Raw genomic sequence first — 24,553 nt, 5'->3', positions numbered from 1 at the left:
TTTCAGGTGTCTCTTGGTGATCTGCATGTCTTCTTTGGAGAAATGTCTGTTCATGACTTCAGTCCATTTTTTAGTTGGATAATTTGTTTTGGGGTGTTGAGTTGTATTAAGTTCTTTAAATATTTTGAATACTAACCCTTTATTGGATATGTCATTTGCAAATATCTTATCCCCTTCAGTAGGCTGCTTTTTAATTTTGTTGATTATTTCCTTTGCTGTGGAGAAGCTTTTTATTTTGATGTAGTCCCAATAGTTTATTTTTAGTCAAGGTTATTTTTCATAAGACAAAAGACTAGTGCTCCAGGAAACTGTAAGAGGCCTAAAATAAAGCTAATCATGTATATCTCCACACCCTCACCTACCACCAGTGTGTCTGTTACTTTTCCAATTAGAATAATACTTCACCTTACGAATTCCCAGGACAGTACTCTAATAAATCTTTTTTGGAGGGTACCCTAGAGTAGTGTTTGCTGAAGGCATTAAAAAGAAAAGTTTCTACAGATGGTAACAATGTCATTTATGATTTAATAATATTAATACATAATATCAGATTCTTACAGCTTATTAATCTATAATATATGTAAAACACCTAGCACAGTATCTGGCACACAAACATTGAGCTAATTCAGTTAATTTTTATTACCATTATGATATAAAATATTACCCAAAGAATCTGCCTAGTTTAGCCAACACAATTAAGGCCAAATATATTTACTCCTACAGAAGTTTTTAGTGGGTCATATATTAAATAACTAATTTGAGGTTTAAATTAAATTTGGGAAAATGTGAGCAAATATGAGTACATGTCACTTTTGTCTACCTAGAGGAATTAAAACAATATTAAATAGCCAAAAGAGGGTGTTTTTCTTTGGTGTTCATGAAATGACACATTTGTGTATTTAATGTAATGATGATATCAAGTTTCTTTTATTATTATTAGAAATAAAATAGGTTTTCCATTAGCACACTGAAAACATTCACTGGCAACTTGTGGGGAAGTGTGAATTAAACTGATTTATGAGGAAGCCCAAATTTCTGTAAATTCACAGATACTAACCAAGGACACAACAGTGGGTTGGTCATAACTACAATTCAAAAGTGTTATAATCAAGCTAATTACCTGAAGACAAATATAGGAATGAAAAATGCAAATGCCACAGATACACAGGTATCTTCAAATCATGTGATATGTGTGCTATCATATAGATTATAATGATAAAAATCATTTGCTTTTCATTATTTTTCCTTTAGTCTGGTTAGAGGTTTTTAATTTTTTTTTAAATTGGGGTAAAGTATGCATACCTTTGCTATTTTAATAATTTTATCTTATTTATGTTTTAAAGTAATCTCTATGTCCAGTGTAGGACTCAATCTCAGCACCCTGTAATCAAGAGTCCCATGCTCTACTGACTGAGCCAGCCAGGTGCAAAACTGTACCACGTCAGTCATATTTATTAACATTTGTCACAATTGGCTCAATTTATTTTATTTCAGTACAAACAAATACAATGGAATATTACTCAGCCATTAGAAACAACAAATACCCACCATTTGCTTCAATGTGGATGGAACTGGAGGGTATTATGCTGAGTGAAGTAAGTCAATCGGAGAAGGACAAACATTATATGTTCTCATTCATTTGGGGAATATAAATAATAGTGAAAGGGAATATAAGGGAAGGGAGAAGAAATGTGTGGGAAATATCAGAAAGGAAGACAGAACATAAAGACTCCTAACTCTGGGAAACGAACTGGGGGTGGTGGAAGGGGAGGAGGGCGGGGGGTGGGGGTGAATGGGTGACCGGCACTGAGGGGAGCACTTGATGGGATGAGCACTGGGTGTTATTCTGTATGTTGGTAAATTGAACACCAATAAAAAATAAATTTATTTAAAAAAAAAACACCATAACATAAAAAAAAGCTAATTTAGATAAGAAGCACAGGCTAAATTTCAAGTCATGTTACTTTCACAATATTTTTCATTAAAAAAAGTCTTCCTCCCCCACCCTAAAATCCTCTGGTAATGAAACAGTAATGATGGTAAATGTCACTGATAGTAAGAAGCAGTTTAGTGTAATGGAAAGGGACTTGGATGAGGAGCCAAAGAAATCTCAATTCTCAAGTATTGCCCAGCCTTCTGAACTTGGGGAAGTCATTTCTCTATTCTAAGCCAGAATTCTCCATTTATTGAGGCGAGTAATCCCTGCCTTAACTACCTCAATGGACTTTTCAAAGGGTTAAATGTATTAAAAGTAAGTAAAAGCTGGCTTCGAAACTGTACTGAACAGGTACAAGACTTTTTGTCATTCCAATGATCATTATTTTTAGGACCTGGGAAGAAAAAATGGGCTTGCCTCCATAATAAGAGGAAACTGAGTCACTATATACCCAGTGTGGATTAAATAGTAGTCTATCCTAAAGGAACATATATACCAATCAGAGAGACAAAAGATGCACATAGGAACAGGCACAGAAAAAGGAATACAAGGGAGTAAAGATGGGGCTCTATCTCCACCAGGCAGTCTCTGTAGGGCTTTTCCCTTTTCCCTTGGAAGGGAAAAGTTACTCAGAGAGTGATTTCAATAATTTAGGGCTAACGTAAATGTTTGATGGGACTCATAACCTAAATTTACACAAAAGATGTGAAGTCAGAAGGCTGAGGTTCCAGGGTGGCTGAATCATTCAATTGTCCAATGACTATGGGCAAATTTCTGTATTTCAGTCTTATTTAGAGAGAGAATGGTGTAATAGAACCTGTACTCAATTCACAAAATAGGGTAATACAATCTGTTCTTTCTCACAGAGTTGGTATGAACAACCAGTGAGATTGAGATAATGTATATGAAACCAAATGGTTATATAATTGAAAAGGATCGATACTATCATTTGGGTATTTATTTTGCAAGGAAATGGAAAAAAAGATTAAGGTTGCAGGTCTGTTTGACTTTATAGTTGAAAAATGTTACCTTAAAAAATTTAGATTTGCATACATTATGTTAGTTAATTAACCTAAACATAATGGTAATCTCTCAATCACAAGATTGCTTTAACCTAATCTAATGAAGAACTGTGACTCATTTGCAAAATCTATTTCAAGGCTTTATTCAGTTTTTTCCTGGCCACATTAGACTGTAATTCTCTGACATTCCATCATTGCAGATGCAGAAATTCAAAACAGGCTCACAAATTCAAAATGAAGCCAAGCCAAAATTCCTTTATTAATTAATTCTATACCTTTAAATAAATATAGCATATCTGAGGGTATAATCTGAATGCTTAGGGATAGGGAAAGGTTGGGATACAAGAATTTTCATGTCTAAAAATCCCACTGGCTATTATATATATAATATATATGTTATATAACATATATAGGTTTAATTAAACTATTATATATGTAAGTACATATATAAAATAGGGATTATATATATGAATGTATATATATGTAAAAATGGCTTATGTTGTTGAAAAGCATGAGAGTTATTTGTTTATTTATAAAGATTTTGGTTTTTTTAAGAGTAATTTAAGGTTTACAACAAAATTGAGACGAGAGTAGAGATTCCTCCTATACTCCCTGCCTCCAAACAGGCATAGTTTCTCCCATTACCAATATCACTCACCTGGATGGTGTTTTTTTTTTTTTTTTTTTTTTTTTACACCAAGGATAAACCTACATTGACACATTGTAATTATTCAAAGTCTATAGTTTACATTAGGGTTCACTCTTGGTGTTGTATATTTTATGTGTTTGGAAAAAGTTATAATGGCATTTATCCATTATCCATTTATCCATAATACCATACAGAGTATTTTCACCACCCTAAAAATCCCCTGTGCTCTGACTATTCATCTCCACCTCCCCCCACTGCCCTTGGCAACCACTGATCTTTTTCCTGTCTCCATAGTTTTGCCTTTTCCAGAATGTCATTCCAAATTGGTCTCTTTCAATTAGTAATATGCATTTAAAGTTCATCCATGTCTTTTCATGCTTAAAATCTCATTTCCTCCTAGTATTGAATGATATGTCTGGATGTACCACAGTTTGTTTAGCCATTCATCTATTGAATGATTTCTTGGTTGCTTCCAGGTTATGGCAATCACAAATAAAGCTTCTAAAAAACATCTGTGTATAGGGTTTTGTGGGGAACTAAGTTTACAGTTCTTTGGGGTAAACAGCAAAAAGCACAATCACTAATTCATATGGTAAGAGTATGTTAAGCTTTCTAAAAATCACCAAAATGTATTCCAAAATGTCCGTAACATTTTGTATCCTTACCAATAGTGAATGAGAGCTCCTATTGCTCCACATTCTCACCAGCATTTGGTGGTGTCAGTGGTCTGTATTTTAGTCATTTAATGGATGTTTTTCATTTGTTTGTTTGTTTTAAGTGTGTGGGGTGGGTGGGGGCAGAGGAAGAGAGACATAATCTTTTTCTTTTAAAATTTTATTTATTTATTTGAGAGAGACAGAGAGAGTACAAGCAAGGGGAGGAGCACAGGCAGAGGGAGAGAGATAATCAGACTTCCCACTGAGCAAGGAGCCCATGGAGGGCTTGATCCCAGGACCCTGAGATCATGACCTGAACTGAAATCAGATGCTTAACAGGTGCCCCAGGCCCCAGGAAAGAGAGAATCTTAAGCAGGCTCCATGTCCTGATGTTGGGCCTCGACCTCACAACCCTCAGATCATGACCTGAGCCAAAAACAAGAGTTGGATGCTCGAAGGACTGAGCCACCCAGGCACCTCTTAAACTACCCTTAATAGGTAGTTTTAAAATTTACATTTCCCTGATGACATATTATGTGGAGTATCTTTTCATATGTAATTTGCCATCTGTGTATCTTCTTTGGTAAGATGTCTGTTAAGGTTTGGCTCATTTTTTTAATTGGGTTGTTCATTTTCTTGTTGAGTATTAAGAGCTCCTTGTCTATTTTATTTTTTTAAGATTTTATTTATTTATTTATTTATTTATTTATTTATTTATGAGAGAGAGAGAGAGAGAGAGAGAGAGAGGCAGAGACACAGGCAGAGGGAGAAGTAGGCTCCATGTAGGGAGCCTGACGTGGGACTCGATCCTGGGTCTCTAGGATTAGGCCCTGGGCTGAAGGCGGCGCTAAACCGCTGAGCCACCCGGGCTGCCCTCCTTGTCTATTTTAGATAAAAGTTCCTTCTCAGATGTATCTTTTACAGATATTTTCTACCAGCAAGGACTTCTAAAGTCTGAATGTCTTAAGTTCAAATTCACTTCTGGTAGTTATTTTTCTATTATTTACTTCAACCAATATTTCATATCTCAAACCTTGGTTTCTTATTCTATAAAATTGGAAATTACCTTTCCTAAAAGGCTTTCTATAAGATGGCTTAAACGAGAATAGATTTGCCAAATAGTCAGGACACCTGCACTCCAATGTTTATAGCAGCAATGTTCACAATAGCCAAACTGTGGAAGGAGCCTCGGTGTCCATCGAAAGATGAATGGATAAAGAAGATGTGGTCTATACATATAGTGGAATATTACTCAGCCATTAGAAACGACAAATACTCACAATTTGCTTCAACGTGGATGGACCTGGAGGGTATTATGCTGAGTGAAGTAAGTCAATCGGAGAAGGACAAACATTGTATGGTCTCATTCATTTGGGAAATATAAAAATTAGTCAACGGGATTATAGGGGAAAGGAGAGAAAATGAGTGGGAAATATCAGAGAGGGTGACAAAACATCAGAGACACCTAACTCTGGGAAATGAACAAGGGTTAGTGGAAGGCGAGGTGGATGAGGGGTTGGGGTGACTGGGTGATGGGCACTGAGGGGGGCACTTGATGGGACAAGCACTGGGTGTTATAATATATGTTGGCAAATTGAACTCCAATAAAAAAAACATACAAAGAAAAAAAGATTTGCCAAATAGTATATATCCCATTACTTAGTGAATACTCTTAAGGTCTATTTTTTTTTTTTTCTGTAAGAAAGTATTTAGTATTTTCTTAGAAACATATTAACGATGCCAATGATTCTCAAAATGTGGTTTATAGACACAGGGTTCTTGAAATCCTTTTAGGGGTTCCACAAGATCAAAATAATTTTTGTAATAATATTTAGATGGTATTTGATTTTTTTAACTGTTTTTGCTCTAATAGAAAAAAAAAAGAAAAAGCAATGATAGGCAAAACTGCTGGTACCTTAGCACAAATCAAGGCAGTGACACCAAACTGTGTGAAAGTCTCCACTGCTGTGTACTTACTGTAAAAATGCCAGTTTAACTTAAGAATGCTCCTGCTGAATCAGTAGAAAATTTTGCTTTCAAGTAGACTTGACCTCTTTGAATGGGAATGACAAATGGGAAGTATGCATAAAACTCCTGCTGCATGACAAAGTATGATGGTTGTATTGAGGAAGAAGCACTTGTGTAATTGTTTGACTTGTGTGCTGAACTTTTTTCATGGAATACTATTATTACTGAAATGATTGGCAAGCAAACTATGGTTATTTGGTTTAGGTATTTGACAGGATTCTTCCAAAATGAATTAAGCCTGTTACTTCAAGGAACAGGTCTGAGAGTATTGACTACCCATGACAAAATTTGAGTTTTTAAGTAAAAATTAAAATTTTGGAAAACTTATCAGCCGCCATTAATGGAACAGCTTCCTAATGCTTAAAGACGTTTTATTTTCTTTTTAAAGGTTTCATTTTTAAGTAATCTCTATATCCAACACAGAGCTTGAACCTACAATCCTGAGATCAATAGTCACATGCTCCACCTACTGAACAAGCCTGGCACCTTCTTAAAGACTTTTCTGATGAGATCAGTGGTGATATTAACGGGTTATTTATTTATTTATTTTTTAGTATCATATAATGGAATAGGTCAGTATTAGAAAATCTGCATAACTCAGAGGACCAAGATGCTCCAAATGAACAACGCATGCATGATGTTATAAAATTATGCACTGGTAAAGGATCTAGTTAAAGTGCAAGCTGGGACGCCTGGGTGGCTCAGCGGTTGAGCATCTGCCTTGGGCTCGGGTCATGATCCCAGGGTCCTGGGATCGAGTCCACATCTGGCTCCCTGTATGGCGCCTACTTCTCCCTCTGCCTGTGTCTCTGCCTCTCTCTCTCTGCATCTCTCATGAATAAATAAATAAAATCTTAAAAAAATAAATAAGCAAAGTGCAAGATGGATCAATGGATCTTACTGTAACAAAGAACAAAAAGAATATTGATATCGCTGCAGATTCCACATCAAAACTAACATTAGGAAACTATCACTTTGAGTTCTGGTTTAGAGTCAAAGAATAATATCCACAATGATCTGAAAAGACTATTAAAATACTCCTCCTGAAAAAAAAAAAAATACTCCTCCTGGGCAGCATGGGTGGCTCAGCGGTTTAGCACCGCCTTCGGCCTAGAGTGTGATACTGGAGACCCAGGATCCAGTCCCATGTCAGGCACACTGCATGGAGTCTACTTTTTCCTCTGCCTGTGTCTCTGCCACTCTTTCTCTGTCTCTCTCATGAATAAAGAAATAAAATCTTAAAAAAAAAAAATTCCTCCCTGAGAGCAATCCACATGAATGACCTCTCAGATCCCTTCCAGCTCTTATGAACTACAATCTTAATGCATTACTAAGAAGATTCAGTTCAGTCACCTCCAGGATCCTTGCCCTGCATGTGATACGCTTAGTAAAACAACCTAAAAATTATATAACTATAGCTTTACTATTTATATCTTGTAAAAATCAGCTTGTAAAATACAATTCCCTTGTGTTTAAAAAATATTAATAAGAGAATTTTTTAAAACCATATTTCAAGCTTGTCAACATCTTGACAAGGCAGCAGCATAAGTAGTTCCATCTAGGTCTGAGAGTCTTGCAAGGAATCAGCATTGAATACAATCATCATAGTACAATGAAGATACATACATACATATCACTGAGTATTGTTTTATTGAGATATAACTGACTTACAAGAAACTATACATGTTTTGAAATATGTAATTTGATATACTTTGGAATATATAAAAAATACCCATGAAATCACTCATGGTTTTAAAAATATTTTAATAATAATTGCTATTATTGAGAGCTTAATGTATATTGGTATTATTGGCATTATTTGTGCTTTATATACATTATTCCATATTGTCACAATAACCCTCCTTGATAGGTATTATTATAACCCCCATTTTAAAGATAAGGATATTGAACCTTACACAGATTAAGAAGCATGCCCAAGGTCACACAGCTACTAAGTTGTGAGTCAAAATTCAAACTCAGAGAGTTTTATCTCAGAGGCATTTAGAAAGAATTTAGTCAAACACTATTAAGGCCCTACTATATGTTGTCTGAGGGACTGATAAACAAAAATTACTTTCTGTGGCATAGTCAAAACAGCTTCTCCTGGATACCATTAATTTGTCAGGTACCATATTTTAAGTACTTTATATAATATATGTCTACCATACATGACAATCCTGCAAATTAAAGATAAACATGTTTGCATAGATCACAAAACAGCATTGGGGTAGGGGATAGAATAATTTGTCTAAGATTAATCAACCTCTAAGTGGCAAACCAGATTTTATTCCAAAAGCCATGGAGTTTTAACTATATCACATTTCTGACCAACGGAAAGCTTTTTATGAATAAGAAGCCCTGAAGATGACTGCTGGATCACCCCTCTAAAATATTCAGATGCTCACTGTTCAGCTAGACAGATTAAGGTAGTTGGAAGCCAAACTGAATCATGAGGCTGAAGTTTCATTTAATGCCAACCAGAGTGCAAATCAAAAAAGCTTATTTATTCACAACTCAAGCTTTTTTTTTTTTTTTTTTTTAAATCACTTATGTGCTAGAAATGTCACAGAGCTTTAATTTGTGGCAGGTTGAAGCAAGCTTATTAAGAATGTTAGTTACCAAGTGCACATCCACTTGTCTGGACTAGCCCACTGCCACATTCTTGTAGCAGGGTTAAATAGCAGTTTAGTCACCTCATAAAAAAAAAAAAAAAGCACACTGTTAAAAAGGAAGTGGCTAATAATAATCTGGAACCAATGGGATGGAATATTATAAGAGATGTAGAGGTCAAGATCAATTATCTACAAAACTCCTCTATAAACAGCTCAAAAACTGTTCTCTCCCTGGTCTTGCTATATTAGCATCCTCAACTGATTTGGCAAGTTGGTAAGATTTAATAAAATAAAACCTAACAGTAACAAATTCTGAGGCTTTCTGCTGTGTATAAAAACAAGAATGATATCATGCAAGCCAAGTTGAAAGAAACAAGGATGGCTGCTATAGATGGCTTCATTTTAGACTCATAAAGTATTAGAGTTGGAAGGGTCTTTGAATTCATCAATTGCTGATATCCCAACAAGGAGACTACAGGCCTTTTTTTTTTTTTTTTTTTTTTTTTTAAAGAAGGCACCACACCCAGTGTGGAACCCAATATGGGGCTTGAACTCACACGAGATCAAGAGTTGGATGTTTAACCAACTTAGCCACCCAAGCACCCCAGAGACCACAGATCTTTAAGTCTTAGCTGAGGTAAGTGCTACTGCCATGCTATTTCTATCAAGCATCCCTCGTTCCATTCAAAGCTACTAATGGGACTCTCCTGAGAGTTCATCACCAGCCTACTTCTATCACCAGAATCTTCTATCAGTAGCCCATCATCTCCAGTAGATTCTAAATGAAATTTAGTTTCTTCTCATAAGAAGACCGAGTTTAATACTACTATTTAAGGGGAGAAACTGAGATGTAGAGAGTTAAAGTTGTTTGCCCCAAGTCACACCATCAGAATGGCTAGTATCAAAAAGACAAAAAATAACAAGTGTTGGCAAGGAAGTGGAGAAAAGGGAATTCTTGTGCATTGTTGATGAGAAAGCAAATTAGTACAGCTACTATGGAAAACAGTTCCTAAAAAAGAAAAGAAAAGAAAAGAAAAAGAAATGGAAAGGAAAAAGAAAAGAAAAGAAAAGAAAAAAGAAAAGAAAAGAAAAGACTAAAAATAGAAATATCTTATGATCCAGTCACTCCACTTCTGGATATTTACTCAAAGAAAATGAAAACACTAATTTGCGAAGACATATGTACCCCAGTATTTACTGCAGCATTATTTACAATAGCTAAGATATGGAAGCAACCTAAGGGTTAATCAATAAGTGGATGGATCAAGGAGATATGGTAAATATACGTACAATGGAATATTACTCAGTCATAAAATAGAATGAAATCTTGCCATTTGTGACATAAATGGGCCTAGAGGGTATACACTAAATGAAATAAATCAGAGAAAGACAAATACCATATGCTTTCATTTATATGTGGAATCTAAAAAACAAAACAAAGGAACAAACAACAATAAAGAAAAACAACTCATAGAGAACAAACTAGTGGTTGCCAGAGGAGAGGGGAGCAGGGAGATGGCTAAAATAGATGAAGAGGATAGGAGGTACAAACCTTAAGTTATAAAATAAGTAAATCATGGGGATGAAAAGTACAGCATAGGAATATAGTCAATAATACTGTAATAATTTTGTATGGTGACAGACAGTAACTACACTTAAGGTATTTTGAAATGTATATATTGGTACACCTGAAACTAATATAATATTAAATGTCTATCATACTTCAATTAAAAATTAAAAAAAAAGAAAAAATGGATTTCAAATAAATAATGATTTGAGACTCATCTTTGAGGAAATGATTGTCAAAATAAATAGCATTTCCTAATGCAGTGATACACAGAAATGTCCTAGTGAAGCAACGTATTTGTGGCATTCTTGGATATCCACACTTAACTGTAAGCTGCATATGCTACGCATCTTCTTGGGTCCTCAGTGAACAGTTGCAGAGGATAATTTTCAATTAAAAAAACAACTGCATTATATTTTATTTATTTAGGTTCCATTTAACCAATAGTTAGTGTCATAAGTTACTTGTGAATATTCCTAAGATGTAAACTGTAGCTTTGACAAGTTGTAAATTCTACGTGACATGTTTAATCTAAACTGTCTTTTTGTATAAAGAATACATTTATTGAAAGTTTCAAAATATTTTTAAAGATTTTATTTATTTATTTATTCATGAGAGACACAGAGAGGCAGAGACATAGGCAGAGGGAGAAGTAGGCTCTTCACAGGGAGCCTGATGCTGGACTCAATCCCTGAACTGGGATCACGCCCTGAGCCGCAGACAGAGGCTCAACCACTGAGCCACCCAGGTGTTCCTCAAAATATTTTTAAAAATGTGTTGAAAACAAGGAGAATCACCTGATGCTACTTTGCTGTGTTATAATTGCCTATCTTCGTATTTCCCTCCACTTATCCAGCATTCTGTCTAGCATTCTGTCAAGGAGAGGTTGCTCAACATTAATTTTTTTTTTTAAAGTCTTCTACTGCATCCCAGTTCCTAAAACCAGAGTATACCATTAAGAGATGAAAATTTGGGATGCCTGGGTGGCTCAGCAGTTAGGCACCTGCCTTTGGCTCAGGTAGTGAACCTGGTATCTGGGATCGAGTTCCGCATCAGGTTTCCTGAGAGGGAACCTGCTTCTCCCTCTGCCTGTGTCTCTGCCTCTCTCTCTCTCTCAGTCTGTCTTTCATGAATGAATAAATAAATCTTAAAAAAAAAAAGGGAGAGGGAGAAAGATGAAAATTCGTCCATTGCACAAAATTAATAAAATTTCTAAAAAGATGTACTTTTATAAAACTAAATAGACAGTAACATTCTTGCATTTTAGTATATGATTCTAGTAAGTATACTAGACGAGCTTCTGACGTACTTCAGAATACTATTACTTCTGAGCATTGTTATATAAGAATATAGCCCTGTTAGTCTAGCAGAACACTGCCTACTGGCACAATTTCTCCCATACCTATTTAGCAAGAATGATCAGGTTTACCTCTATAAAGATACTAGCTCAGGCAGGTAGACTAGTTACTATTTGAAAGACAGCTTTAAGCCAAAGAAGCTATTTCAATTGAATCAAGAGTTCTAATTGAAAGTCTGCTATTTTGCACAGGGGCAGATAATCCATGCTGTGAATTAAATGGCACTTGTTTCTCAGTACCGATCTCTACAGCTGTTATTTAATTGCTTATGAGCACCCTCTGGTGGAGGGCAGAAAAAAGAACCTATTAAAAAAAAACCCCAGTGCTTCTAATCCACGGGATGGGTGAGGGGAAAGAAAGCAATTTGAAACGTGCAGATTTCTCTTGAACTTGTCCTTCTTCCCATACTTACTTTTAATTCAGAACTAGTTGCTGAGAAAGTTATATGAACCATATAGTTACCCAGAGTCTATAATAACTTAATTATTCAATAAACATTTATTAAGTTCCCAATATTGTGTCCCTTGGATACAGATAACCTAGCCTTGGATCCTGGCTTTGATATTTAATACATTTTCCAAGGAAGTTGCTTGACCTCATAAGACCCAACTTTCCTCATCCAAGTAATGGGAATAATATCTTAATTGACAGCATTAAAAAGGTGATAAGTGGATAAGTGCTAAGCATAGGGGGCTTAATTTTGCAACTAAAACAAAAAGCACATACCCTTCATCTTTGGCTTTTTGTCAGAAGGAAGGTTTATCATATATATAGGTGTTTTCAGATGCAATGCCCAATTATTTGTCTTTAAGAATTTAAGCCTAGATGACAGTATTGGTATCAGATTAGTGTTTAATAGCACCTTATGTCAACTACATTTAACTTAATTGATATGTGTTCTGAAACATACTACACAGGACAGACTAATATAGTAGTTAAACTTCCACACCAAAGGTATCCATAGGATGTTGACCAACACTTAATAAAATATTTTCTCCCTAGGTGAACAAACTAAGTTTATTTAAGGGTTTCTTATCTATTCTCAAGACCTTGTATGACATTCTTCTAAGTATCACTCAGTGAGGAGTATGTTTGTTTAGATATATTTCGACTCTGAGTGCACCTAAGAGCCCATCCCTGACATTCACTACCTGTTTACAACTGAGATTTTTATAAGGATATTTTACAAGGGGTGTCCAAAAGTGGAAACTTGCTACAGGTTTCCCATTTAATTCCTATGAGATTAACTTAACTGAGATTGAGGGAGAGGAAAACAGCCTGCAGGGAGAGGCAGGGAGTGGGGTGAAGAGGAGAAGAGGGAGAGGAAAGGGGTGTTCCTATCTGCTGCAGTGACTTTGGGAGCCTAGTTAAGCCTACTAAGGACTTTCAACTTAAATACATTTAACCAGCCTGTAAGCTTCTCTTCTTTTGTCATCACCATTAAAGCAAATCAAGTATTGTTCTTTTATGTCTTAAGGCTGCCTGATATCCTTTTATGACTTTCTCCCATCAATGCTGCCTATGATATGATTCCATGTGTACAAAAATATCGGAGGGCTAATACATTGAAAGAACACTGTACTTAGATAAAATGATGTGGATTAAAATTCTAACTCTGCCTCTGTTTATTGTGTGACCTTGATTAACTCTCTTCTTTTAGTTTTACCACTTGTTTAAAAAAAAAAGACTAGGTGATTTCTAAGTTCTGTTATCTCAGTCTGAACAAATTTTTCAAGGCCACTGCCTACTCATCTTTCCAGCTATTATCTCTACTTTTTTGTACTGTATACACATTTGTTTGCTCAATGAACCAAAAATTATGCCTTGTACTTACCTACTCCTAGGCTTTTGTTCATGCTATTACTCTTGCCTGGGTCCCTTCCCCTACCCCATTCTTTTCTGTTTCATAGGTCTATTAGGATCATATGGGAAAAGTAAGTGAAAGCACTTTAAACCTCAGCTCAAACTCATCCTGAAAGCCCCTATAACCTCCCAATATCAAAATTTTCTCTGTTCTCTAAAATACCTGGTAACTTTTTTTTCTTTTTTTCTTTTTAAAATTTTTAAAGTAAGTTCTATATCTAGGGTGTTTATATCTAGACACCTAGGGTGTCTATATCTAGGGTGTCTGCTCAATCAGTTAAGCATCTGCCTTCAGCCCAGGTCATGATCCCAGGGTCCTGGAACTGAACCCCACATCAGGTTCCCTGCTCAGCGGGAAGCCTGCTTCTCCCTCTCCCTTAGCCTGCCACAGCCCCTGCTTGTGCTCTCTCTTTCTCACTCTCAAATAAAGAAAATCTTTAAAAAAATAAAGTAAGCTCTATGCCCAATGTGGAACTTGAACCCACAACCTTGAGATTAAGAGTCAGATGGTCCACTAACTGAGCCAGCCAGGTGCCCTAAAAAAACACTGGTATCTTTCAGTAGTCAATTTTACCTCATGAAACTTGGACAAATCTTCCAGAAATAAACATTGTTTAGTCAGCCAGTTCCTGAGGGGAGGACCAGAATCCCAGGTGAGAGCTGAGTAGAAGGAGGCAGTGGGAATTTTAAAAACAGGGAGGGATAGGTCAGGGTCTGGGATAAAGTAGTAAAAGCTTGGCCCAGTAACTGGACCTGACTGAAAGAAGGGCCAAATATCTAGGAATCAAAACTCTGTTATCCTACAACTGTAGAAGGCAGTCCAGGCCTTAAGCCCTTTCTGTCACCGAGGAAGAGGCAGCTGTAGGGCAGCAATACTGTTTCAATGGGTACAATGGATTGGGGGATCTGCTGTTGTAGGAGGCAAAAGGGACAGAAAGTGTCCTAACGAATAAGGAAGGAAGGAATTCACCCCCCAAAATGCACTCCCATGTCTCCTGAATCATTTACACCTGTGACAAGGAAGTTTCTGGGGAAATCTCTGTCACGATAAGACAATTTCTTTGACTGTGATTATGAACTTGCACTTCAAAGTCACACTGCCAGTATTTGAAATCCTGGCTCTGATGACTAATAGCTGTATGACTTTAGATAACTCAATTTCCTCCTCTGTAAGATTTCTAAGTCACAGATTGTTGTGAGGATTAAAGTGTGTGTATCATATATACATATGGTAGGGATTTTGCCATATAACTCTTGGGAGTAGACGGAAAGTACTAAACTTGTCTTAAGTAGAGTATGAAATGCACTTCATTCACTCACTAGTAGTTATCGAACATCCATGGGGAAATCAGCTGAGTGCTAGGGATACAGCCAATGTATCCCTTTTGATGAAGTTCATAGCCATTGGTTTGTGACTAAAGTATACATGTTAGCTCTATTTTATCTTGCTTTATCTAATTTCTGTTATCCTCACTGAGAATGTACCTGACATAGTTTGCCAAGAACCATTCCACAGAAAAAAAAAATGAAGATTTTTTTACCGAAGATCATAAAGCTAATAAATATAGCACAGTCAGGACTAACATGTTGACTCCTACCTAACCTTTAAAATTTTTTTTTAATGACATCACCTCCATTTTAAAGGCGAAGCAACCTGGTTAGCTTGTTAAGCCTCTAATTTATTGGGTGTGGGAACATGGTGAAATTAAATTATGAAAAAAAATTTACAAGTCTCATTAGATCAACTGAAATCATAACTCTATTTCAAGGCATAGAAAGGCAATGAAAGAAATAGAGACCAGTATAGGTTGCAAAATCTCAACTATTTTTTGTATAGTTAGCTTCTATAGCCTGGACATTTGTAAAGAAAAATCATACTTTAATTCTTCTACACTTCTCAAGTCAGGCAACATAGTCATTATGTCATTTGAATTACTTTGTAAGTAAGTTAAAGTATACTTTAAAAATACTACTGTAAAAGAAAATGACAATGGCTGGTGCTTAGAGAGCAGACTGGAAAAAGGCTTATAAAATCTTTCTCTCAAGAAATATAGTACATTTATACTTCTCTAAGGAAGTATATGTAGCAGTGCTGATATGGTGACTTGCAGTTTCATATGGGTCAGTCTAATACTCTGAACACTTTTCAAAGTAACTGAAAACCAAACTTTCAAACATTAATTGTGAAAGTATTTTTTCCCAGAAGATAATGTAATTTTCTATACAATACTTGAGATTTCACACCATAATGGCTTACTAAAACAAGAAGCATGAAAAAGAAAAACTTCTGTTACTCAAACTACCTGAAAAGAATCCACATGTTAAAATAAAAACAAATTCTTGTCTTCCAACAATTTATGTTTTGTGATAATTATTATTGTTGTTATTGTTTAATTAGGCTTATGAAAATATCTCTTGAAAGGTATTTAGCAGTTTATGTTAAATGGGTAAAAAAAAATCTATCTTGGGTGCAGTGTGTTCAGGTTATAAAAGCGCCAGTGCTTATTTTATCTCTCTACAAAGTGTTGCTGAGATAATTACTGCTGACAGCTTTATTCAAGGTTCATTTCACTTTTTCTGCTATTTTTCTCTGGTTAGAAGTTCAACAGAGCCCATGGGAAGCCACACCCCTCACACCTGTTAGGCTTCTTCATGTTACGGAGGGCCAGTATGGACATGTCACTTCAAATTAGCATTGTACCAGGGCGCTAACTGTGACAATTACTTATCACAGGTTTAACTAAAAAAAAAAAAAAAAAAAAAAAAAAAGTTTCTAATTCAACCACAAAAACAGTGTCACAGAATGTAATTTAAACCTGTAAAAGCAGGTTGCATAAAGAACATTCAGAGAGCTGCAGAAAAGGTTCCCAGGGTCGAGCTTTGTGCTGTGAATTATGCAGGAATGCTCTGCAACTGAACATTTCCTTTAAAACAAAACCAAATAAAAAAAGTAAATAGGGAAGAGCCAGCAATTATACTTTAACAGTGGGCCTAAGTTTTCTTCATGGTTCTCTCTCAAGCTTGAAAATGTGATTCATTTTGTTGATTCTTTTGTGTCATGTAACTAATTCAATACTGAAATTTCCAGTTAAAATAAAGCAGCTACTTCCAGATTTACCAAAGAAAAAACACAGCTTTAAAACCAGGTATGAAGGAAGTATTCTCTCCAGTATGGTTTTTTTTTCCCACATATAAACCAGAAAATTATCATTAGAGAGAGTAGACATTCATGCAAAAAGTAAAAGGAAAAACCTCACACTCTTAAATGTGTTTTAAGCTAGTTATTATAAGCCTCTCTGTTTCAAGTGCAAAATAATCTCAGAATTATGCCACCTCTGAAAGACCTGGGATGGTTGGAGATGGTTAATATGGACTGCTGTGAGGCTAATTGTGGATCTTGAGTTAATTACTCTCTCCTGATAAGGGATTTTAAAAATAAATAAAATGGTCTTTTACTCCATTTTTATTTCAATTTGTATTCAAGGGAACACTGAATGATAATGACTAAACTCTGGATATTTCACTGTTTGCTGCCTTTATTTAGATGAAGATCCAGAAAGTCTAGGAAATAAACATGTCCATATCATAATCAATGTTAATATACACTAACTAAATAACAACGAATGGATCTGTATTGGTCACAACATATGAGATTTGATTAACAAATAAATGCCTAGTGTCCATTACCTGGTCAAAGTTAAAAGTAATTCGGCATTGTTTCACAAACACAAATATATACACCAACAACTTGGCTGAAAGATATAAGCCTGAGCTTGTAGAAACTATCTTAGAAACAGAATCTAGAAGTATTAAATACTCATGAAAAGCAAAGGACAAAATAATGACACTGAGGAGGAATTTTGAAGAAAGTAATTGCTTGTTTGCAGAAAACTACATTCATTGATGAATCCATTGTAATTTTGGCATAGCAATATAATTTCAGCATCTTAATAATTCCACAAAATTTTAAAACCATCATATATAAATAAAACCATCCATCCGCATTACAAATGCAAAATTTTTCCCAAGCCAAAATACAGAAGGGGTAACTTATGAAAAAATACTCTCAAGGTATTTTTCTTCATTTTCTTAACATTTGGAAAGTCATTTATTAACAAAAGCATAAATGAAATATTGATTATAAGAATCTAGGATCTTATCAAGACAATAAAGTCTTTTGCTTTATTCTATAATCATAATGTATTCACAGAGAATGAAGACAAAACCTTTGGTTAGAAGGTGCTTTTACCTCAAGCTGGCTGCTCATTTTAAGTTTGATAAAGAGGTTCTGTTAGTGGAAAAAACTCATCATTTTAGAAAGCTACAGTACTTTTTTAAAAAAAATTATGCATTTATTTGAGAGAAAGAAAGAGAGAGAGGGCGCAAGCAAGGGGCAGAGGGGGAAGCAGGCTCCCACTGAGCAGGGAGCCTGATGCAGGCTCAATCCCAGGACCCCAGGATCTGACCTGAGCTGAAGGTGGACATTAACCAATTGAGCTACCCAGGTGCCCCTACGGTGTTAATCAGTGGTGACTTCAGCTCATCATAATGACAGAATCTTCAAATATGCAGGGATATATCTCAAGCCTGCTTTGCATGCATAAAGAGTACTAACCAGCCATTTGGCTCATGTCTAGTCAATAGTGGGATGCCATTTACCCCACAACACTGGGAAACTCTTTGGACAGAAAACATAGGAGCTCTGGATATTCTTCCAGCAGCATCTAATTCCTTGGCAAAACACAGGCAGTTATGCTAACAGCTTTGGTCGCAAGCACATGGACATAGTGCTGCTGTGCATCTTGTTGAGGCTTTTCCTCCTGGGAAAATTAGAGTCTGAATACAAAGTTAGGCACAGCACCATAAATGGGTGCTATCTAGAAACTAGAAAAAAAGAATTTCACCTTGCTGGTTAATCTATGCTTGGCCTATCCCAGTCACATGATTCTCCTCTGCTCAACTCATACGCCCTTATTGTGAATGTTGAGAATTCTTGGTTTGTGTTTCAACTTTGCCTATGTCTCTGTTTAGGTATTTGACCCTAAGGCCCCTAAAGGAACAACCTGAATCTTAAGAGTCTCAGTTTTAACCTGCATAGTGCTTAGCAGGTTGCTCTGATAGAACTGCCATATAATAAATGTCTATTACTTTAATTTAAAGGATTACTTTGCTTACTTTTCTTGTCAGGGTAAAATATGAAAGATACTTATAATTTTCTAGAGAAACAGGTAATCTGCCTAGAAGGAAAAAGCGTGGAAGCCACTCCAAAGTGAGATAAGAAACACTAAAAAGTATTATCAGAGTGCTGATAGATCTCTGGGTCTGAGTGAAAAGCATTAAGGCCCAAAAGGATTCTGACATAAGATAGCAGGTTAAATTTAATTTAGTAACCGATGACCTGAAACCACCAATCAAAATAAGCAAAATAAAGACCATTCAAATTCAACATCAACATAATTTGAATGAACTTAAACATTTTCATTTTTTTGATAAAGCATACTAGTTTCTTTCATATTTAATGTTCCTGTATAGTTATCTTTGCATTCTAATGTATTTCATCCCTATGGATTTCCTGGGAATTAGAGTATTCAAATATCACCTTTTTTTGTTTTGTTTTTTAAAGATTTTATTTATTTATTTGAGACAGAGAGTGCTCTCTCTCTCTGTTGAGTGCATGTGGGTGCTCCAGAGAGCATGAACAGGGAGCAGGGGCAGAGGGGAGGAGGGGCAGAGGGAGAGGGAGAGGGAGAAGCAGACTTCCTGCTGAGCAGGGAGCCCAATGAAGGCCTCCATCCTGAGGACCTGAGGATCATGAAGCAGACACTTAACCATCTAAGCCACCCACACACCCCTCAAATGTCATTTCAACTCTACTTCGTAAAATATGATGGCTCCCAAATTTATGACAATGCATAAAATAGCTAATAAAAATGTTTTCAGATAGGTATAGAAACTATCTAGTAGTATATGCTATACATAAAAATACCCAGCTACCCCATGGCCCCACCTTATAAAGGGCACGTGATATAATGAACAGGTATTATATAAGACTGATGAATCACTGACCTCTACCTCTGAAACCAGTAATACATTATATGTTAATTAATCTAATTTAAATAAAAGTTAAAAATGCCCCCCAAAACCCCAATATATTGTAAATTACAACTCACCTAGGAGTAATAATATATCAGCATTATTTTACTATCTTATTTTTTTAGGACTTAAACTGATAAATATAAGAAGCACTAAATTCTCTAAATCTCTCTAGATATGTGTGCATATGTTTGTTACTCGTTCACTAGGTTCTTGTATGTACACACACATACCCCAAGAATAATCTTTTGTATTAAAAATTGGGAAAATCCTCAAATCCAATACTTTTTCAAAAATATTTTTACTTATGACAAAATAATGTTTTATTCCTACGTCAAGCATGCTTTTGACGGCAAATTCATATCTGCAGCACTTACTTGTGTCAATGCCAAAAAAGTATGTGCTAAAGTGCTAACTCTTTAAAATAGGCAGTAGTCATTTTTGTGTGCTAATTACAAGCCTTATTTTCCAAATACTAATCAATCTATAACTTTGAGCTGAATAAACTTACTGAAAAGTACTACAGTAGAGAAAAATAAAAGAACCTTAATGTGAGTATAACAAAACTTTTTAGTGAACTAATTCATTTTTAGTGAAATTTTTTCCAGAAGTGAGGAATAAATAATTTTATACATTATTTTGATCAACATATAGTAACGTCAAAAACATTTCTTCAAAGCAAAATAAAATACCTGGAGATATCTCAGCAAAGTGGGAGCAAGAAATGATGAGAAGGAAAGCTTTATGTTTTGAAGAACACTAGTAAGGTTGCTGTTTGGGAGCTGCATATTATTTGAAATTTACATATTTTTTTTTTAGTTGATTAATTTCATTTGCTAAAGACACATTAGAAGTGTACAGAATCAAAGAATTCTAGAATTAGGGGAAATCTTGGAGTTGGGGGTGGGAAAGATTTTTTAGAGAAAGTAAGAGGATTCTAATATTTTTCAGGCACCTACTATGTACCAGGCACTTTAAATTCCTCCCCAACTTCCCATTAACACAGGGAGCTATAAGGTTGGTATTATTACCTCTGTTTCAGGAAACAGAAGTCCCGAGAGATTTATTACCCTTGGTGGGACTGAGATTTAATTCTAACTCAAGTTGTTCTAAGTCTAGAATATATATCTGTTCACCCATATGAAAGAAACTAATGTTTATTTAACCAGGCAATTAATATTCATTAACACATTCCATCCTAAAGTTGCTAATATTCCCATATGACAGCTGAGGAAACAGAGACTTAGTAAAACTAATAAATCTGTCTAAAGCTACTTTAGGTTGGTCCCATGTATATTTTCTAATATAACTCATTTGTCTGTTAGAGAAACCAAAGTCCATATGAGTTACATGACTTGCCCAAGGTTGAACAGATGGCAAGTTCAGAGGAGAGATTATAAACTGGGCCTATTTGCTTCAATGTATCATACTTTTTTCCCTACACTTTGTCATTCAAGACACACACATTTCATCACCGCCTATTCTAAGAGCCTCCTAAATGATGTCCTATGAAATCTTCCCCAGCTAAAATGACACTCAAACTTATTTGACATAATAATGACATCACTCAAACGTTTCCAATTTCCTAACATTAAAACTTTTACTCAGTTATAGCCTGGGAGGAAAAAATACTATGCTATAACCAGTCTTGGGTGAAGTCTATTTAGGAAAGGAGGATACAAAATTACCCTCTTGTTTTGCCAACCCAGAAGGCATCCACTAAGGTGGGTTCCTAGGGGCTTAAGAATAAGTAGGCTGCCACTGGGACACCCAAAGATAGCTAGAGGCAAATGGCAGTGATCAACTCTAGCAGAGTGGGTGTCCTTGTGGATTCTGTGAGGAGAAGGGAATATGGCTCCTCTGGGGAACCTCTGATAGTACAGCTATCTATATCTGGAGGTAGGGGTAGTCACAGTTGGGACCAAATGAGAGGCAGCCTGGAGTTTCTTGTAGATTCTATCTTTATTTCTCAAGTCCTCTTCTATGACTTCATCATCTTAGACTTCGTAACTCCATATGGTATGCTACTCTACACTCTAGGCTCATTAATACCATCTTCAACATCATGACCCTGCTCCTCTTACCATCTCCTAACTACACTGAGTTTGTATTGAGATTCATTCCCTCAGAGCCTAAAATATCAGTTAGCTCAAGAGATATACCAAGCCCGAAACAACTCCTACCAAGTAAAAAGCACTTGAAGACTTTGCTAAATGATACTTTCACTTTCACCGGCATTTGAGGGACAACGTTCCATTTTGATTGTACTTTAGAAATTTTCAGGAATTTTGGCTCAGGTTGAAAAATTTCTCACAGATCAGAAGATAAATGGTATTGCAGTGGTATAGCTAAACAGAAAGGTCATATGGTTCCATAGGAGGCATTCTGGTAGTCAAGTCAGAAGAACTGGATTCTAGACTAGAACTCTACAACTTTATTACTTTCTAGTGTTCCTGGCCATCTATTTACCTCTCTGAATCTCAGTTTCTGCCTGAAGTGCCATGTAGTAAGCAGATATGCAATAAAAAAAAAAAAAAAAGACTATCAAGCTGATCTTGATGACACAGTAAGAACTCTAACTAGCCAAAGTCAAATGCATTATAGCTCCTCCCTCTACACAGTGCAGCTGACCACAGTCCTAACAAGAATAATAGAAGGAATCCACTATACAACATGAATTTCACGTCTTTTCACTTTATTTATTTTTTTAAGTCTTTTCACTTTAAAGTCTAACCATTCCTCATTTCTTCTAGTCACTCTTCTCTAATCACTAATCACTCTATCACTAAATATCAAGTATGTGTCTACACATACTTGAGGGGTCCACAAACAAGTAGTAAAATGTACTTACACATAGGAAGTGTAAATAACTAATTACCAATGTGGTTAAGTCCCCTAAAAGAACAAGAGGAGGAAATGCCTTACTTTGCCTGAAGACTTCAAGGGAAAATGTCACAAAAGAGTGCCAGCTGAATCTTTAAAGGATAATTTGATTAAGGAGCAGGCCATGAGGCATGCAAGCACCTTAGAAGAAGAAAAGGAAGTAACATAAGCAATGGCAAAATGGCAAGAAAGGAGACAATACATCTAAGAAACAAGTAATTTAGTGCTGTTGGAGGGCAGATAAGGTACAAAATAGTGAGACATACAGGTAGAAGGGCATAAGTCCAATCATGAAGAGTCATATATGTCCCATTAAGGAGCATAGACATTATCCTATAGGCATTTGAAACCCCAGAGAGATTTGACACAAGGGAATAACATGATGCAAATGCATTTCACAGAAATAATTACACTGTAGAAGGGAAGTTGGACTAGGAGATATAAGAGAAGGAGACCTGAAACAGGGAAATGAGAAAATCATGAGAACCTAAATAAGAGAGGCAGAGACACAGGCAGAGGGAAAAGCAGGCTCCGTGCAGGAGCCCGACATGGGACTTGATCCCAGGTCTCCAGGATCAGGCCCTGGGCTGAAGGCGGCGCTAAACCGCTGAGGCACCCGGGCTGCCCCCCCCCCCTTTTTAAGATGTTACTTATTTATTCATGAGAGGGGGGGGACTTAGTTTAAAGTGGAAATATTCACTTAAGTAAAATATAAAATCACAACTGTGGTAAATACAATGAAAAACTGGCCTTGATGAAGAAATGACTGAGTTGGAAGAATGAGTAAGAATTATAAAGCACAGATCTTGGGGAGTATGACTGTTTCAGGTAGAGAGAACATTTGCAAAGGCCCAATGATGGTACATTAGAAGAACTCACAGATGATCAGTGTAGTTAAAAAACAAGGGACAGTATAACAAGACAACACTAAAGAAGTAAGCAGAAATCAGACTATGCAGGGTAGGTTATGCTAATGATTCTTGTCTTTATTTGGGATTTAAACAGAGAGACTACTTGAGCATATATGTTTGGTTGTTTGTTTTAAAGAATTATCCTGATGTAGTATGAAGCGCAGACTTGAAGAGAAGTGAGAGTGGATACGAGAGCCCAATCTGTAGGCTTTTGCAATAATCCAGATTCAAGAAGTTGGTATCTTGTATTTGGGTGGTGGTGGTAGGGATGGATAGAATTGAATGTATGTGAAAGATATATAATGCTAAAATTATGTATCTCTCATGGAATCAGGGAACTTTAGAAGGGGACCAGGTATGGCTGGGGAAAAATACAAATTTAGTTTTGGATATATAGAATTTAAGGTACTATGGTTAATTCTAAGAGATGATAAAAAGGCTTTTCTGGAACTGACGTGGGAGGACTGGCTAGAAATATAAATTTGTTAATCACCATTACATGGATGTTAATTTAAGCAAGCTATAGGCATGATGAAATGCCTAAAGAGAACATACAAAATGAGCACATGGAACTATGCCTTAACGATCTCAAATATTTAATGACTGGGTAGAGAGAAGGATGAACTTCCAAAAGAGACAGAAAAGAGCAGAGGCAGGGGAAAAACCAAGAGAGTATGGTATCCTGGGAGGCAAGAGAAGAGCATTTCAGAAAGGAGGAATTTTCAACAGGATCTAACACAGCTGAGAAGTAGTACTGAAAATAGCCCAGCAGTGGAAACTACTGAAATGCCTGTCCCATTAATAGTAAAACAGATGAATAATGTGGAACATCCACATAATGGAGTATTGTAAAGCAATAAAAATGAATCAAATATAGCTACATATAAGAATATGAATGAATTTCATAAACATAAGATTAAAAGAAGGAAGAAAGGAAAGGAGAAATCAAAGAATGAATAAAGGAGACAAACAGTA

General features: G+C 35.9%; 1 protein-coding gene across 4 annotated transcripts in view; it reads right to left on the bottom strand.

The window, feature by feature from the left end:
* The window catches only part of FAF1 (Fas associated factor 1), a 460,794-nt gene that overhangs the window by 147,486 nt on the left and 288,755 nt on the right, over window positions 1-24,553 (bottom strand). The gene's annotated exons all lie outside the window — the stretch shown is intronic.

This window comes from Canis lupus, chromosome 13, assembly GCF_048164855.1.
Source record: "Canis lupus baileyi chromosome 13, mCanLup2.hap1, whole genome shotgun sequence".
Taxonomy (NCBI): Eukaryota; Metazoa; Chordata; class Mammalia; order Carnivora; family Canidae; genus Canis; species Canis lupus.
The sequence above is the reverse complement of the archived record's forward strand: the minus strand, read 5'-3'. Positions and strand labels throughout refer to the sequence as shown.